Raw genomic sequence first — 19,869 nt, forward strand, 5'->3', positions numbered from 1 at the left:
TGGCCATTCTTTCTAACTTTAGCTATCTTAGGAAGTATAAAACATGTGTAGTATATCTCAGTGTGGTTTTAAACTTGTATTTCCCTGATGACTAATGACGTTGAGCATACTTTTTTATGTGCTTATTTGTCACCTACGTATTATCTTTAGTAGGTGATTGTTCAAATCTTTTGACTAGTTTTCAATTAGCTTTTTTCTTATTGTTGACTTTTGAAAGGTATACTTATATATATGCATCTGTATACAGGTCTGTATACAGATGCATATATATATATATATATATACACACACACATGCACATACATATTCTAGATTCAAGTCCTTTATCATATGTAAGTTGTGCAATTATTTCCTTATGGTCTATGGCTTGTCTTTTATTATTATTATTATTTTTTATAAATTTTTTTCAATGTTTTTTATTTATTTTTGGGACAGAGAGAGACAGAGCATGAACGGGGGAGGGGCAGAGAGAGAGGGAGACACAGAATCGGAAACAGGCTCCAGGCTCTGAGCCATCAGCCCAGAGCCTGACGCGGGGCTTGAACTCCCGGACCGCGAGATGGTGACCTGGCTGAAGTTGGACGCTTAACCGACTGCGCCACCCAGGCGCCCCTGTCTTTTATTATTTTAATACTGTCTTTCGAAAAGCAGCTTGAAATTTTGATGAAGTCCTGATGGATTTTTGACAATACTGAATAATCTCTGTGTAAGATTTGCTTTAGAATTTGTTATGAGCCAGCTATCAAAGTTATTACCAGTGACTGAGAATGTTCTGTGTTCTTTGTGAGGAAAAACAGAATTTTAATGAAATGTTGAGTTTTTTCTCTGGAAAAATACCTTGATCAAGAAAAAATTATTCTGTATAATAAACATTTCCTTATTTGATTAGCATCAAAAAGGAAGCCATACTTCGCCTAGAGATAATACTGAGCTTTTCCCTCACCCTAAGATGCGAATACACAATGAGAAATTTTACCCCTCCTTGGATTATACCTTTTGTCACGTGTATCAACTAACAACGCGTCCTTCTTGTCTTTGTTTCTTGTGGGAGACTTGCCCCCTAATAATGATGGCCTATGAAGTCATAAGTAAGAATGTTTCGGATCTATTCTATGCACATGGATCTAAGTGGGAAAATCTATACTTGTGTGTGGTTTCCTGTTCTGTTCCTTAGCATAGCTTGGCCAATGCCTCCCATTTATAGTCAGGATTCTATTCAGGACAATACTCTGCATTTTGGGCCAGTTTGTATACATATGGCAATGGTGATGGTGATGACAGTAGTATAGAGAGATGAAGATCTTTAGCATAGAGCTTATTTGCCTTAATTTTAACATTTTCCAAAGTGTGTATTTATGGAAAATTCCCAAGGAAATTTTTTTTGAGGGGAAGAAGGGTTTTTTTTTACTCTTTAGTCTCTCTGCCAAATCAATCCATTTCTATGTTTGTAATAAATATCTGATATTTTTGCCTTCAAAACATTTCTTTTTCTCATGACAGCAGTCTGAATTTCCTTTGGGGGAACTAACTGCCTCTTCTTTATTCTTAGTTCATGTATTTTAGATGGCTATGGTTTCTCCTTCTGGTTCTAGGTGAAGATCCGTCACCCAAAGCCTGGACTGTAATAACCCTGCATCCTCTTGACCGCAACGATGGGTTCAAGGGCAGGAATCTGATTCTTATGACCTTTGAAAGCCTTCTTCTTTTTAAAAATTGAAGTGTAGTTGACATTGAATGTTGTATTAGTTTTGAGTGTACAACATAGTGATTTGACAGTTGTACACATTGCCATTGCTCATCACAGCAAATGCAGTAAGTGTGGTTACCTGTGTCACCACATTATTACGGTATTACTGACTATATTCCCTGTGCTGTACTCTTCATCTCTGAGCCTTATTTATTTTGGAACTGGAAATTTTCTTAATGGTATTATTGAAAGTGCCTGAAAGGGGTCCCCAAGACATGCCGAAAAGTCAGAAAAAAAGTATGCAACTGCTCATGGCCATTTTGCCACCATGTGGGAGGGGTATTCCTGAGAATGAAACCAACACAGAAAATGGCAAAGCCAAGAGGTGGGTGAGATAGAGGTGGTATGTTCCAAAGGTTCCAGAGGTGGTATGGTATTTTTTGAGACTGTGAACTCTGCCTTCATATTAAACTGGTTTTAATTTTTGAACTCAATAAATTATCTCTTACTTAAACTGGTTTGAGTGGATTTTTCTCACTCTAACTAAAGGAATTCTGGCAGAAACAGTGTTTGAATAAAATTAAGCCCTTGACATAGAAGTCTCTTATTATAGAGAGTTCTGTTGTATTCTCGTTCTCTGTGACCCACTTCCACTAAAAATATTTGTAGGTTCTATTAATAGGATTTAATTTTTTTTTGGAATCCAAATAGCCTAGAACTCTAGATGGATTTAGCTATTTATTTTTCTTCCTGTGACTATCTTCTTTCTCACTTTTAGAGTAAGTAGGAAGATATGGATGGAGAGAAATTAATACTTGGGTTAGGATAAGTTGTTGGAGATGTTTAAGTATAGTCTAGATTCTCCCTTGGCAGATCTGTGGAATGCAGCTGTGAACTACCTGTGGTTCTCTGCCCTGATTATTGTGTTCCTTGTCTTCATGCTCACACTCAGGTTTGCTCTTCTAGTTTACTATACTCCTAAACTGATTTATAAAAAATTATTTTTAATGTTTTATTTAGTTTTGAGAGAGAGAGGGAGAGAGATAGAGCACAAGCAGAAGAGGGGCAGAGAGAAAGGCAGACACAGAATCAGAAGCAGGCTCAGGCTCTGAGCTGTGAGCACAGAGCCTGACACAGGGTTCGAACTCATGAACTGCTAGATTATGACCTGAGCTGAAGTCAGACGCTTAACCGACTGAGCCACCCAGGTGCCCCTACTCCTAACCTTGTCTCAATTCACATCTCAAACATCTCTTTCAAGAAGATTTTCCTACCCTCTGTAGACTTTAAGTGCCCTTCTTCTTCTGTAATACTCCTTTGATACCCTCTGCTCTTTGTTAATTCTACATCTTATGTCTGTATCTTTTAAATGGTGAGCTCTTCAAATGCAGCCATTGTGTCTTATTCATCTGTATCCCCAGTGTCTGGAGCTATTGCTAGTACAGAGCAGATGCTCCATACTTGTTCTTTCAAAGACAAAACAGAACAAAACAAAATGAAACAAAGCAAAAATGAATGCATAGATAACTGGATTTAACTTCTGGATGGTGGGGTTGATCTAGATCTGACCAATCATCAAAATCACCTGGAGACATTTTTTCCTTAGCTTTATTGAGATATAATTGACATATAATATTGTGTAAGTTTAATGTGTATGTTGATTTCATACACTTAGATATTGCAAAAATGATTACCACCATAGCATTAGCTAACGGTTCTGTCATATAATTACCATTTATTTTTTGTGGTGAGAGCACTTAAGATCTACTTTCTGAACAACTTTCAAGTATATAATGCATTATGGCTAAGTATAATCGCGATGCTGGATCAGTAGATTCCACAGAACTTATTTATCTTCTAATACCAATATCTTTCCATTTCCTCCATCTGCTCAGCCTCTGGCATCCACCATTTTAACTCTCTGTTTCTAGGAATCCAGCATTTTTAGATTTCACATATAGGTGGTATCTTACAGTGTTTGTCTTCCTCTGACTTATTTCATCTAGCATAATGCCTTCAAATTCCACGTCTGTTGTTGCAAATGGCAGGATTTCCTTTCTTTTTTGTGGTTGAACAATATACTCCACTGTATCTATACATACATCTTCTTTATCCATTCATCTTTGGCAGATACTAAGTTGCTTTCGTATCTTGGCTATTGTGAGTAATATTGCAATAAAAGTAGATATCTTTTGATATCCTATTTCCATGTCATCTGCATGTATAAACCTGGAGATATTTTCAAACAGAAAAATTATTCGGCCAATATGTAGAGATTGTGATGTAGTGGGCATATTAGTCTTCTAGGGCTATATGAACAAAGTGTTACAGACTGTTATTTAAGCAATAGAAATTCATTTTCTCATGATTCTTGGAGCTAGAAGTCTGAGATCAAGGTGTTGGCAGGGTTTTTTTTTTTAATTTTTAAATGTTTATTTTTGAGAGAGAGAGACAGATTATGAGTAGGGGAGAGGCAAAGAGAGAGGGAGACACATAATCTGAGGCAGGCTCCAGGCCCTGAGCTGTCAGCACAGAGCCTGGAGTGGGGCTCGAACTCAAAAACCATGCGATCGTGATCTGAAGTCAGATGCTTAACTGACTGAACCACCCAGGTACACATCAGGGTTGGTTCCTTCTGAGGCCTTTCTCCTTGGCTTTCAGATGGCTGTCTTCTGTTTTCACAGGAACTTTCCTCTGTGTCTGTGTCCTAATCTCCCATAAAGATACCAGTTGTATTGCTTTAGGACTCACTGTAATGACCTTATTTCTCCTTAATCACTTCATTAAAGACCCTATTTCCAACTACAGTCATATTCTGAGGTACTGACAGGACACACAAATTTTGGGGGGATATAATTCAGCCTGTAACAGTGTGTCTGTCTGGCCTGGGAAGTAGAATGGTGAAATAGCTCCATAATAATTCTGAAGATTAGTCTCGTTTGGAGATCCTGGATCTAAATTGTCTTCAACATTTCTGTTTCTATTAAAAGTCACATGTTTCACTCTTCTTGCAGCTATGAAAGCCAACATTGGTGTTCTATTTCTTTGTTATCTTGAGACTCAGGTTATGCCAAAATATCCACATGCAAAATGTACCTATTTATTCAATCTACAACAATAATTATGACTCTTATTTAGTGTATAAAATTATTAATATTTTTGACAAAGCTTCTCTGGAAGACCAAGACTGATTATATTAGGGAACTCTTTTGTCAGAAATGCTATGGGTCTGGTTTCTAGGGCAAAATCATTTGCAAAATCAAAGCTTTTTTCAATTACAAACATGAGAGCCTGTGCATATATCTCCCATATATGCTTTTTGAGTCTATCCAGTGCCCACACAATGCTATGTTTCTGAAGGGCTTACTTTCTCAGTTGTCATTTATTTGCTTTGTCATTCCAGAGTGATGTATGGTATGGATTTAATTCCCAACACCACACATTAAGCCCAGCTATTCATAGGAAAGGGGACTCTGTCCTTCACCAGGGCAGCTGGAGCCATTATGCCCCCACGTACGCTTTCTTAGAGTTTTTTTGTTCATGGAGTCTAGTAAATGTTTGCCTCCCCCATTGCTTATTCAAAGTCATTGAATATTGTAATTTCTTTCCATTAATCAGCATTATACCTATACGTATGCTGTATGAACAGTGGAAAGGAGTAATGAGGCATGATGTTTACTCTGACGCTTTTGGTGGGAATGTTCATCTTATGAAGAAATGAACTGAAACCTAAAGCATTCTCCCAAGGAGCACCTATTATGCATTCCACTGAATTTGCTTTTTAGTTTTCTTCTCCTTAGGAGAGAGGGCTTCCCCCACCCTTTGGTCAATCGAGTATGGCACAAGGGTAATGACAAGTCTAATAGATGCTGTAAACCACTACTTCTAATGCACAATGTAATTGAGTCAGAATATAGTGTCTATACTGATGGAGTCCCTGGTGCTTTAACGGCTGAAATTATGATTAGAAAGATCCAGATAATGCTGACTTCTATTACATTAAACCACAGTATTATATGATTTTCCTTGCTGAAGCATATCCTTTTCTTTTGAATTATGCAGTGTTGTCTTAAATGGTTTAATATTACTTTGGAATAGAATTTTAAAAAATTGCTGAGAGAATTTAACATTTTTGGTAAAACAGATGCAAGCTCAATTTCCAGCAGTGTTTTTCAACAATTTCTTTCTGGAACTTTCACAGGAAAGAGCCTTTTTAAATAGCACTCTATGGCAAACCTTCCTAGCCAACTAAAAGGGGATCATGTAAGGGGCAGTCCAATGCCCTGGACATGGAAAGATCATTATCCTAATTGCTGTGTTGCATGCGGAAGCTGTATATGCACTTTTCACGTTGTCAAGGGTGCAAGGTGAGAAAACACTTTATGGATGGTAGTGAGGAGTGGGAGTTACTATTAAAATAATGAATGCCTCCGTAACTCAGACCTAGTGAGGTGTGAGTGAAATATGTTGTTTTCTCCCTTTGTGAATAAAGAACATCAATTACTGCTGTGGACTAAGACACTTTTATGTGTGATGTAAAGCCACCCAATGTAATACTCTAAAACTGTTAGTTTCACCTTGTCTTTACTCAATTGTTTATAATTTGTTTTAAAGGACATTCACTATAACCATATGAATAATAAATAACAAAAGCGATTTTGTGTTGCTGTTAATGGTGTTAAGAGTTACCATTGTTTGAGTGGTTCTTTGCTGAGCATTTTACATATAATAAAATTCAATCCTCACATGATAAAGTTGAAAGAGTTTAAGAAACTTGCTGAATGAACAACAGCCGGTAAGTGGCAGAGGTGGGATGTGATCTCTGGTCTTTGTAAAGCCACTATGCTTTATGACATCTCTTGTGAACCTCTTAGAGAGATCTACCTATCTGAGGGAAAAACAAAAATCATTACCAATGAATTCTGTAAGAATTGGGTTGTTAACCATGACCCTATATGTACATATCAAGTAAATTGGAAACATGAGGACTCCCTGGTGCTCCAGGACATCTACTATGCAGACAGAGTAATATCAATCTGGACAAGGAAATTATATTTTTATTTAATAAGAAAATAGTTTATATTAAACTAAACAATATTAATAGAATCTTGCAGTCAGTTTATATAGGGTGTCATACACAATCATATTTAAACTATTTTCTAAAAAAAGAAAAAAAATTCAAAGGAAAAAGTAACAATAGTAATAGCTGACTTTTTACCCGGCATGGTTTTAAATACTTAGTATGGTTTTTTTTTCTTTAAAAAACTTTTTTTCATTTTTTCATTTTTGAGAGACAGAGTATGAGCAGGGGTGGGACAGGGAGAGGGAAACACAGAATCTAAAGCAGGCTCCAGCCTCTGGGAGCTGTCAGCACAGGACCCAATGTGGGGGTTGAACCCATGAACCATGAGATCATGAGATCACGACCTGAGCTGAATTCAGTTCCCTTAACCAACTGAGCCACCCAGGTGCCCCAATATTTCACTTTCTTCATCATGACCGTTAAGATATTATGGAAATAGGAAGCAAGAAAAAGCAACTACAGAAAATACCAGTAATTTTAACAGAGCAATTAAATAACTTGTTTGAGTGGTAGGAGCAGAATTGAAATGGCCTCGGTGATTTCAGTGGGAATGATGGATCCCAGAGTGGCAGAGGCAGTCATAGTTTCCATTACTGGCAGCAAAAGTAGAGTCATAACCAGAATTATATGACCTTTAAGCATATTTGGGGGTGCCTGATTGGTTTTGGGTTCACTGGGATTGAAATAGGTAGCTTACTAAAATCTTACATGAACTGGAAAACCAAAAATAAGCAAACAAAGAAACAAAATACAGATTCTAGGTGTGTTAAAAAGGAGCTTGTCTTGGGCCACCATGATGGAGAGTCATAGGAATTCTTGAATTCCAAGAACTAAGTCAGTTTACAAAAGCAGACACTCTGGGAAAAAAAAAAAAAAGAAAGAAAGCAAGAAAAAGGGAAGGATTGTATGCTTGAGGAAAGGTTCTGTGATAATATCGTAAGACTTTGCTGAAATCTGCCTCCTAACTTTCCCCAAACTTGCTTTCCTTTATAGGGTAACTGTGTCTGGTGCCTTAGACACTGACTTTAAGCCAATACTAATCAATGCAAACTTCATTTAACTTATCTGTTTGGCCATTTGGAAGATATACTGGTCTTGAAAAATGTGACATGATTTCATCAGTTTATTCAGTGACTAATTTTCAGTTGCTGCTTCAGATGTTATCTCTTTATTGGAACAAATTAGGAAAGTCTGTGGCATCTACTGTACAGCTCTCGATTTTTATCTATTCCAATATGCAGAGAACAACAGAGGCAGTTTTCTTTTATAAGGAAACCAATACGTTTTCCTCTTCTGGTCTTAGGGCCACGTTAACTCTTTAGATTCATGAAGAAAAGGTAGTCTTCAGGCACTATGACTTTCTCACCATTTCACAGGGCATTTTGTATCTTAACTACACCGATGTCATCATGCTGAAAGGACAAGCAGTCCAGGGAGTAGCAGTTATTCTACTCTCTTGGGACATTTTGAATGAACTGGTACTTTCCCTGGCAAACCAGTCTATGCTGAAACATGGCGGAAAGTAAATTCCATTAGCAAGTGGTTTACATTCTTAGCACACCTGTGGCACCCCTGTGGCTCAGTTGGTTAAGCTTCTGACTCTTGAGTTTGGCTCAGGTCATGATCTCACAACATGGTTTCACAGTTCATGAGTTTGAACTCTGCATCAGGCTCTGCAAGTGCAGAGCCTGCTTAGGATTCTCTCTCTCTGTCTCTCTTTCTCTCTCTCCCTCCCTCCCATGCACTCTTTCAAAATCCTACCACTCCATCATCATCCTATGCCAGTGACCTTTGACTGAAGAAGGCAAAAATTAGAAGTAGATTCATTAACACTATGTTGGCAATAGCTGAAAGTGGACTGCTGCGGCATGGTAGCCGCACTTTGAGGAGGGTCTGAAGACTTGAGGCAAGGGAAATGTTCCCAGTGTATAGCTGGTTGAATAGTATGCCTCATGTTCATTTCATCTAGAAGAACAGATACTTGAGGTATGAATTTGCAATGATTCATGGGGAGATGCTAATGCTTTGGCTGGACAACCCAGGAGCATTGAGTCAACAGATAGGAGGGTTAATGAAAAGAAGATCTGGAGGAAAAATATGTGGGTTATTCTTTCAGATTAGGTAGTGTGAGAATATTTGAACATCTAGCATATACCCTCCACTATGGAAGAGGCTCTTGATAATCAGGTATGCATGAAAGACCATTTCATCCATAGGATTTTCCCAGCCAAACCAGTGCTTGCTCAGTGTGCTATCAAATAAAGTGGCTGTGGTGGCAGATGATGGTGGCATCCCTTATTTGACTAGCATCACTGCTGAATGTAGCAGAGAAAAATCTTTGCTCATAGGAGTCTACTGTTAAATGTTTAGGAATTACGTGCTAACTGATTTACCCCTGTTTATTTGATTCCTTTGCTATTTTACCTATTTAATTTTATTATCCCTGTGGTGATGGTTGACTTCTCAATCTCATCTATTTGTTGCAAGCTATTAGGATGAGGTCATTTGGTTCCAGACTTGGAGTTGATGCAGCAACCAGTGATGTGGATAGTTCCCCTTCTGGGGAAACAGCAAGTGCACTTTCATTAAAAGTAAATAAATAAATAAATAAATAAGTGCAAGGGCACCTGCGTGGCTCAGTTAACGGTCTGACTCTTGATTTCTGCTTAGGTTATGATCTCATGATTTGTGAGATGGAGCCCGGTGTCAGGCTCTGTGCTGATAGTGTGGAGATGCTTGGGATTCTCTTTCTCCTTTGCTCTCTCTGCCCCTCCCCTGCTTGTGCTGTCTCTCAAAATAAATAAATAAACATTAAAAAATGGGTGCATTAGGTAAATATAAATATAAAAATATAAATAATGTAAATATTTGTTGTGGTGGTTGTTAATGTTTGGAAGTTTAGGCATAGAAAACTGGGATTTATTGATGGTAGGCAGAAACCATAGTGAACATTTATCTTATTTATGGTCTTCCTAGCACCTTCTGAATACCCCTCCTAAAATTTCTCACCTAATGATATATCATTCTAAGTCAGAGGACAGAAAGGCTTCCTACTTAACATTAGACCTAAAATGAAGTCTAAGGAGAACGCACTTGGGAAAGTATTTCGGGAGAGAATGACATGAAGAGGTCACACATAGAGAAGTAATTCATGTGAGAATAAAGGAGAGACAATGAGCTCTCAGAAGTAACATACACACGCACACATGAACACACACACATGTTCTAGGGGTATAGTTCCATGCTCTGGGTGGGCAGTACAAAATCCATGGCCATGATGGCAATAGTAGAACCTTTGCCAGAACACTTTGTAAGTAATTGAACTATTCTTCCTGGCTGTGTAGTCTGCAAAACAAATATCTCCAGGATTCCCTGATATTTTACAAGTAACCCCATAACCTTCAATATATTATTTTACTCTATATCTTGGATGGAGTGGGTTCTATTGTTTATAGATAAAAATGACTCCTGGTACAAGGATATTTGAGGTAACTAGAAGGAGGAATGTAGGAATGGTCAGCTATCATAGAAGCAATTTTTTTTTAAAGCTACCTACTCGTGGTTAAAAAGATAGAGCAATCCCAGCAAAGTCCCAACTCATGTCATAAGAATTGCTACTTCCTCCACAACAATGTATATAAATCTGCCTCGCTTTAAAAAATCTCATACACTAAATCTTCACTTACAAAGCATATATATTAAAGGATCTTTTTTTTCAATTTACCAAAGGATTCACCATATTTAAGGATTTATTATATATTTTACTTAACTGGCCAAGTTGCCATTTATTAACTACATTGTAACTAATTAAGAAATTCTGCTTTTTTTTTTTCCAACGTTTATTTATTTTTGGGACAGAGAGAGACAGAGCATGAACAGGGGAGGGGAGAGAGAGAGGGAGACACAATCGGAAACAGGCTCCAGGCTCTGAGCCATCAGCCCAGAGCCCGATGCGGGGTTCGAACTCCCGGACCGTGAGATCGTGACCTGGCTGAAGTTGGACGCTTAACCGACTGCGCCACCCAGGCACCCCAAGAAATTCTGCCTTTAAAAAGGTTTCTTCAAGATAATATTTGCTACATAAATACAGATTTTTTTTTTTTTTTTTTTTTTTTTTTTTTTTTTTTTTACTTAAGTATGAGAATTTAAATGCCTGCTTGGGAAGTTGTGAAATTGCTATAGTCCTGGGGCCTAACAAAGGATGCCAACCAGCACTTTCAAAATTGGAATGCTTTTTAAAATATCAATATTATGAAGAATGTATACTGTTGAGGAATAAGTTTATTATGTAGGGTTCTTAAATGAAGACAGTAAAATACACATCTAACTAAAAATTCAACAGCACAAAATAGAATGCCATTCAGTTCTTAAACCTTTTCGTGTTAAAGTGGCTCACTATTGATTTTGCACAGTCACTATAATCCATTTTGTAGTTTTTTTTTTTTTCAAGTTGTAAATTTTAAAAACCTTTATTTAGGACCTATGATACTGTATAGGTAGCTGACTATGCCTGCATTCAGTGTGTGTGTGTGTGTGTGTGTGTGTGTGTGTGTTGTACTATATGGCAACATACTTATAAATACCACTAAATCCCTTCTGGGTTCACAAGTTCACAGCAATGTTGAACACCTATTAGGCATTTAAGAGTATCATAAAAAGACTATCTCTGGTGGGTTGTGTTTATGCTTGGAATAGATCTCCTCCCGGCAAGTTGATAGCCCATTAAAGGGATTTGATCTCAGCCTTTGTGAGATGTTTCCTTTTCTATTAGAGAGCAGATCTTACAGCTATAACATCGGTAGTTGTCTGTTTTATTCTAGGAAGTAGCTTTATAAGAGTTATAGGAGCAGGCCACTAATATTTAATGTGATGATATAGATGCAGAGATTTCACAAATAAAAATTTAAAAATCAGGGGCGCCTGGGTGGCTCAGTCGGTTAAGTGTCCGACTTTGGCCTAGGTCCTGATCTCATGGTCCGGTCCATGGGTTTGAGCCCCACATCTGGCTCTGTGCTGACAACTTGGAGCCTGGATCCTATTTCGGATTCTGTGTCTCCCTCTCTCTGTGCCCCTCCCCCTGCTCTCTCTCTTTCTCTCTCTCTCTCTCTCTCTCTCTCTCTCTCAAAAATAAAAATAAACATTAAAACAAATTTTAAAAAATAAAAAAAATCAGTTTATCCTTCTACCCAGGAGAGCTGAAAAATACGTTAGAACTGCATCTTTTAAAGCTTTCTGGAGAGGTACTAGATTTCAGATTATGTAATAAGCTCTGTTATTGAAGTTCTGTCTTCCAGGTAAAACATTGGATCTTTTTACAGCCTTGGAAGAGTCTTTTCTCATAAATGAGATCTTATAAAATATTGGTTTAAATATTTGTGGGCTGCATTTACAGAGTTTCACCATATTTGAACAGCAATAGTAAATGGGCTTATTGGATATATTTCAGTTATTAGTATTCCCAATGCCACTCAAACCATCATAATCCTGACCCTAAATCCATCCATTTCTCAGTTAACAATTTCCTAAATGGCTTTAATTAATTAGCTACCTCAAAGCAACCAAAAGTTAGTGGAAAAGTTTAAAGGAAGAGTTGAAACACAAATATTGGGTTTCACTGGTGAGGAGAAATTGGAATTGAAGTTGTCAAATGTGTTTAGTCTGATTTTGACAATAGCAAAAGCTGAGCGTGAAGATTAGTGGTTTTATTTTCAGCCTACTTGATCTGGCCAAAGAACAGGCTACCTCAAACTGAAAGGTTACATATTTTTACCTACAATCTGCAGATATGGATGTGGTTGTGGTAACTAATCACCCTAGTAGGTTGATGTCAAATTACCCTAGTAGGTTGATGTCATTTTATTTTTTCAGAAGGTCCCAAGATGTGCTTCATTTGTATACTCTCTGATATTTCCACAAATAAAGTGTCCTAGTTTTTCTCTAATGGTGCAAACTGGCTGCGTATCTGCTTGAGGCTCTGTTTCAGGATCTTGAGATCATCTCCATGTGGATGTCTGCTTGCTGGGGAAGGATGTCAAAATTTCCAGAGCTGAGAGCTAGTTTATCTGCCAGGCCTATTTATCATGGCATTGTTCTACTGGTGTTACATCTTGCAGTAACCACCCTTCTTGCCATAGAATTCTTTCCATAGAATTACCTGTATTTCCATATATCTGCTAAATCCTACACATTTTACTTTACAATATAGTTTTTTTTTTTTCTGTATGGTCCTTCCTCTTCATATATTCATACAATACTTCTTACTGATTTCTCAGTCTTCAGTCTCGATCCCTTCAATTCATGTCACACCTGTGCTTAAAAATCTGAAAAGGATTGGGGCGCCTGGGTGGCGCAGTCGGTTAAGCGTCCGACTTCAGCCAGGTCACGATCTCGCGGTCTGTGAGTTCGAGCCCCGCGTCAGGCTCTGGGCTGATGGCTCGGAGCCTGGAGCCTGTTTCCGATTCTGTGTCTCCCTCTCTCTCTGACCCTCCCCCGTTCATGCTCTGTCTCTCTCTGTCCCAAAAATAAATAAAAACGTTAAAAGAAAAAAAAATTTTTAAAATCTGAAAAGGATTATCATTACCTACTGGATAAAGTTCAGACATAGCAAACCAGGTTCTCCATGACCTGGTCTATTAACCACTCTAGACTTACTGCTTGTACTTTTCCTATAGATATTACAATATTGTATGCCTTGGGACTTAGGCTTTGCTTCACCTTAAAGTCTTCTGTTATACTTTTCTGATTCCTATCCATCCCTTTAAGATCTAGCTCAGGTGATATACCTTCTGGCATGTACCAAAGTTATTTAAACTTGTTTTATTTCTATCTGCTTTTAGTCTGCTCAGCGGGCTCTCCTTTTTGCTCTGTGTGCTTCTACTTGTTGATTGGTCTCTTTGTGATGACTGCCTATCTATATATCTATCTATCTATATCTATCTATCTACATGTCTATATCTGTGTCTTCCACTATGTATCTTCTACCTGTTCATCCTTGTTAATGGCTTCAGTACAATTAGGCATTTCTAAACCAGATGATGAATATTGGGACAATTTTGATTTTGAAATGCTTTCTTTAATGGAAGACAGAAGTCAAGAATTCTTTAAAGTAGCCCATTCTGTGTTTAATTGCTCATGATCCTGTCCTGTTAGGATCCTCTCAGGAGGAAGCCTGAGGCAATATACAGAATGAAATCATATAGAGAGAGGATTTGCAGAAGGGTTTTTGAAATTAGGAAGCTTCTGTCCTTGACCTAGGAGTCATGGTGTATTAGCTTTAACTATTGTGAAAGTAAAGACCTAAAAATTGACATAAAAAGTTCAGTTTTTAAATATTTAGTCAGCTGGAGTTCCCAGTGAGATCAGTACCTGGTTTGAATGAAAGAGGGCTTCTGATTTTGAGATAGCCACTATACACATTGTTTTCATTGTCAGCCACGCACAGCTCCCCCTAAGTCTGAAGTTTAATGGCTAAAATTTTGCAAAAACAGCACGATAAACTCAGACTTTAATTAATTTTGTGACTTTTTCTTCTCCAATCATCTCCATTGTGCTAATTTGCCTAAATAGTATTAGGCGCTCCAAGACATTTGACCTAGGTCAAAGGTAATTAGTTCAACAGCTATTGATAGTGAGCTGATGAATTTTTCATGCATGCAGTGGTTTGTAAACTTAAGCAATCTTTAACTGAATGGCTATTTCAATTCCTCAAGTGATTAATGAAATAAAAGATGTTACAATATTGCACATTCAAAATGTAACACTCTAGAAGTATAGTAATAATGCACTTTATTAATTATTATTAATATTATTATTAATTATTTTAGAGAGAGTAAGCATGAGTGTGGGAGAGAGGCAGAGGGAGAGAGAGAGAGAATCGTGAACAGGCTCCATGCAGAGCCTGAGGTGAGGCTCAATCCCACGATGCTGGTATCATGACCTAGGCCAAAATTAAGTATCTGGCACTTAATGACTAAGCTGCCCGGGCATCCCAACAAGGCACTTTTAAACAATGAAGTCAAACCAGTATTTTACATGGGAGAGTGACTGCTGTAAGGATACAGTTTACATCACTAAGATTGCAAACCATTGTGGAAAATTTTGATTTCTGGAATGAAGACATTGATCCCAGGTGATTCCTCTTCTGAACTTGTCTTTATCTTACAACAGCTTTATTTCATAGAAATAAACTCCCCTGGTACGAACAGTTCTGTGTGTAAATTTGATTTGTAAGCAAGTCCTTTTTTTTTTTCTTTTTAAATAAGATTTTCCTGAGCTGGTGAAGTTTTTTTAATCCTTAAGAATTCTGAAACGAACATCTAATTTAACATGAAGGAGACAGGTATGCACCACTCTGATTTTAGCCTATCTACTCTTGGACTTTGTTACAACAAGTATCTTTTTCTCTCCTGAATTCCCTCTCTCCTGAATTATTCCAGTCAGTTTGTGAGCAAACTCTCATATCTCATTTTTCATCTTAAAAAATGAAAATTTAGTAGATGAACAAAATAATGTCCTTGACTCCACAGCATCTCAGGTATGGCATCTGTCTGTTCCTTTTTATAGCAAAATTCTTCAAAACTGTTACGACTGTCTCTATGCCCTCTTCTATTTTCTTCTCAACCCTCTTGCCATAATACACAGTAACTTAGCTGCATTGCGGGCTCTAATAGCTTCCCTGTATCCGTGCACTTTGGTCTCTAACTTCCTAGTCATCACCTACTCTGGTTCTGGGTTGGACTTAGACTTGCTTTTGCTAATAAGATGTGGAGGAGATAATGAAGTGCCAATGTGCAGTCAAGTTTTCAGGATACCTTGTGCCTTTCTGCCCTTTTTCCTGGAACCCTGCCACCATTCTAAAACAAACCAGGACTGTCCTTTGGGAGGTTCAGAGACCCTGCAAAAACTGTGATGAGTCATCATTTCAGGTGAGGCTATTTTAGAGCAGCTGACCCCTAAGATACCACGCTGGTTACATGAGCTAACCCAGCTGAGATCAGCTGAGACTGGTCCAGATTAACAGAGCTATTAGCTGACCATAAATTTGTGAGAAATAATAGTTGTTATTTTAGGCCATTGAGTTTTGTGGTAGTTGTTACATAGCAATAGCTAACTGGTATATGCCACTAATTAAGCTTTCATTGACACCAAACTTCTGAAATCGTCTTATCAAGGTCACCAGGGCCCTGTAATTCACCATATCCTTGAATCAAGTACTTGTCCTCATCTTTCTTAACTTCACAGTAACCATGAACAAGATGCTCCTTTTGACTGTTCTGTGAGCCTTCCTGGTACCATAGCTACTAAGTTTCTTGTTCCCTCACTGAGGCTCTTTCTTAATTTCCCTTGCTTCTCTTTCTCTTCTGCAGATCTTTAAATGTTGGGGACCACAGGAGTCTCTGTGTGTCCCCTTTTCCTTTCTCTATGTTTTCCCTGCATTCAAATACTATCTGTATGATCATAACTCCCAAATATAAACCCCTTTTTCTATATCTTCCCTCTGAATTCTAGAATCATATACCGGAAGCTTATTTAGTATCTTCACTCAGAAATGCATTAGGCATTACCAACTTAACATGGCAAAAGATACTCTTTATTCTTCCCTCTTCCAATTATTTTTTTGTTTCTTTCCAAGTCTTATCTTTATCATCTCCCAATCCCAAACCCAATTTACAAGTATGTTGCTAGCTCTTCTTCCAAAATGCATCATGTATGTGATCATATGTCACTAGCTCCTTCCACTCTAGTCTGACCTACTGTCTGTCATGTCTTATTTGCCCAACTGTACTTGCCTCTTAAGTGATTTTCCTGCTTTCATTCTTTCCTCTTATGGTCAATTTTCTTCACAGTAACTGGAACAGTTCTTCAAAAGTTTATATCAAATCATGTCATTACCTTACTTATACCTCCCAATGGCTTTCTATGCCAATTGGAAGAAAATCCAAACTTCTTATTTTCCAAAGTCCTCTGTGACATGCCTAAACTGTCTTCGTCTCTGACCCCCCTCATTCTTTTTCACTATTTTTCAGCCCCTCTGGTTTTCCTTTGTTACTTAAGCACTCCAAGATCACCTCTGTCTCTGAGGCTTTGTACTTGCTGTTCCCATTGCCTGAAATTTTCCCAACTAGATTTTTCTTGGTTGGCACTTTTTCAGGTAAAAATTTTCTTAGATTAATATGTCATATTTTCAGAGAGGGCTCTTGGGACCATCCTAGCTAAAATAGCTTCTCCTATAGCCCCCAATTCATCCCCTGACCCACCATCCTGTTTTATTCATCTTCTTTATAGCACTTATCTATCTTCTAATTCTTATCTAAATTTAGCCTATTTATTCACATAGCTATTGTTGGTCTTTCTCCATTGGAGTATAGCCTTTCTGAAACTAGACTCTTACTTGCCTTGTGAACTGCTATTATACTTCATGCCCACAATAGTACTTGGCTCTGAATGCGTGTTCAGTAAGGATGTAGTGAAAGAATGAATGCTTCTGAAGTAGAGCACTTTAGATGTATGTGTCAAAATAACGGATCTTGATCTTACTTCAAAAAATATAATGACAAGAACCTACAATATATTTCTAAACTTTACATTCTTTAAATGTGTGAAAATAAGGTATTGCAATGGATTAAACTTGAAAAATCTCTTTTTTAATGGCATTGATCTAGTCATTGACATAGCTTTTGTATTAGCCAGCAGAAGGCTACTGGTGTGAAGACACATGAGTCCATTGCTCTGGCAGCTGGCCTTTTACTAAATTGATTTTCCAAATGCCATGCTCCACGTTAGACAGATTTGCAACATAGAAAGTTTAATTGTGTCTATGAATGGGCTACGCTCTCAGGGTTGCATATCTATGATGTACCAAGGAAATGCCAAATACAGTCAAAGGTTTTATTTAGGAATGAAAATATGTTTTCAAATGAGAAATGTTTCATTCATAGAATATTAAAGATGTATTCTTTAAGATTTAGCTTAAGCATTATCTTTCCTGGCAAGAATTCCTTGGTCTTCTAGAAAATGTCAGTCACATATTCTTAGGCACCTAGTGCCTGAGTGCATTGACCACATTGAATTTTTAATGGCTGAATTAACCCTGCTTTTCCCTTCACTCAATCTTGAGATCCTTCAAATAGATCTCATGCCTCCTCCTTCATCTTTCTTCTTGAATGAAGATCCTGATTTTGGCATCTTTAGTTAGTTTGTAATACTGAGCAAAGCTCAAGCAACTGTCTGTTGAATTGAATAGAATAAATATGTACTGGGTTGAATTAGTACTTAATTGTTCCATGTGACTGAGTTTGCCTTTAGAATATAAAACTTGGGATGGTAGAAACCATGTATTATATTTCTCATGTATTCCTCTTAAAGTATACTGTACTATTCTGCATATGTACTCTTCACTGGATGTGGCCTCCACCCAGGCTCTTAACTACCACTGCAATGATTAGTGGAATTGGTAATCAACTTCCACTTAGGGTTCTACATTAAGTCTCTGCCTAGTCTCCTTTCCTGGTGAGCTAACTGGATAATATGAAAATTTTAAGAAATTTCAAGAGCCAGCATAGTTTACAGTTATGTGACTTCGGGCATTTTATTTAATCTCTGTCTCAATTTTTTATTGGTATCCAACTCATAGAATTGTTATGAGGATCACACGAATATCAGTATATGAAGTGTTCTAAATGACTGGTTCATATTACATTATAAGATAAGTAGCTATTAATAATAATAATAATTATTATTACTGCTCTTTCTTGAGGCTTACATCAGAGCTATGTCTAAGCAATTACATCATTACCTCCTATTTTCTATTTTGCTTAGACCATCAGAGCTGGGGCCTCAAAAGTCAGATTGAGCCAACAGATAAAATCAGGAGAGTGTTTCACTTATCTGTATCAGGTTCATGAAAAGATTTCTTTAATCTTCCCACTGATGATTCTACATTCAATCTTGAGAAAAGGGTAAATGGTACATTTCAAGGTAAAAACTTTGTGTGTCTTTTCTTCTATTTTGATTTTATGCATCACAGTACAAGTTGGTGTGGGAGAGAGCCAGGATGTGAGGTTAAAGCAGCATGTGGTCAATATATAAAAATACTTCCTGAGGCAAATAAATTTTCTTTGTGTTGATGGTTTCCTTTATAGAAAAAAGTCCAGTGGAATGAGCTTCCTCTTCAGGAATAAGTCAGTAGAAAAAAGGTACAGCTTATGAGGAAAGCAAATAATGGATTTGGAGCTATGGGTGTGTATCTCCAAAAATATGAATGAGCTGAACTAACTGCTATAAAAACCAAAGAAGTCAGCTCTTATCACACAAGACAAGGATAGGCAACAGGGATTACAAAAAATCTGAAAGTGGTTAGCAAAACTTACTCAGATTTTAGGGAGTACAAAATAATCTTTTCAGGGTATTCCTCCTTAGAGTCAGAGTTTACAACTTTATGATGACTTTGGTCCCTGTTAAGGAAGTAAGTACAACTCCTTCTTCTTCTTGATTTTATTGTCTTATCATAAAACTTCTGTGGATCAGAGTTTACAATCTACTTATTAAACAATTCTTGCTAGGGAGACCTATAGATTTGTTTCAATCATGGAAAAATATTATAATAGTTTTCCTCAGGAAGACGATAATTATGGTATTAAAAAATCATAAAAACATGAGTGAACTACAGCTTTTTCCTGTATTTTTCTGTTGAGTGTTTAAAAGTAAAGTTATGAATTTGATGAATAAGTGACCAGGCTTACATACTGAAATTATTACTCTATAAACCATGTGATAAAGGCTGCATTTTGATAGAAATTCTCCAAATTTCACTGAACACATGTCAGTTACAGTTGACTCCCACTTCTTCATGATACCCTATTGCTATTAATAATTATGGCTATTCATACACCTATAAAGATACTCTTGTATTTGATTGATAGGGAAATCAATCTTTAACTTGCAAATTAAGTTCTCCAAAGTGACAATGTTTTCAGAATTCCCACTGAGCCACTACTCATTTCGGGCACCTGGAACATCTATTTTCTTTCTTCCTTAGAAGGCTAGGCTCTTGTTGTTATTTTTAGTCTTCCTTTGCAACAATTTTGATGCCTCAGAACTT

This window comes from Felis catus, chromosome C1 (assembly GCF_018350175.1).
Source record: "Felis catus isolate Fca126 chromosome C1, F.catus_Fca126_mat1.0, whole genome shotgun sequence".
Lineage (NCBI taxonomy): Eukaryota > Metazoa > Chordata > Mammalia > Carnivora > Felidae > Felis > Felis catus.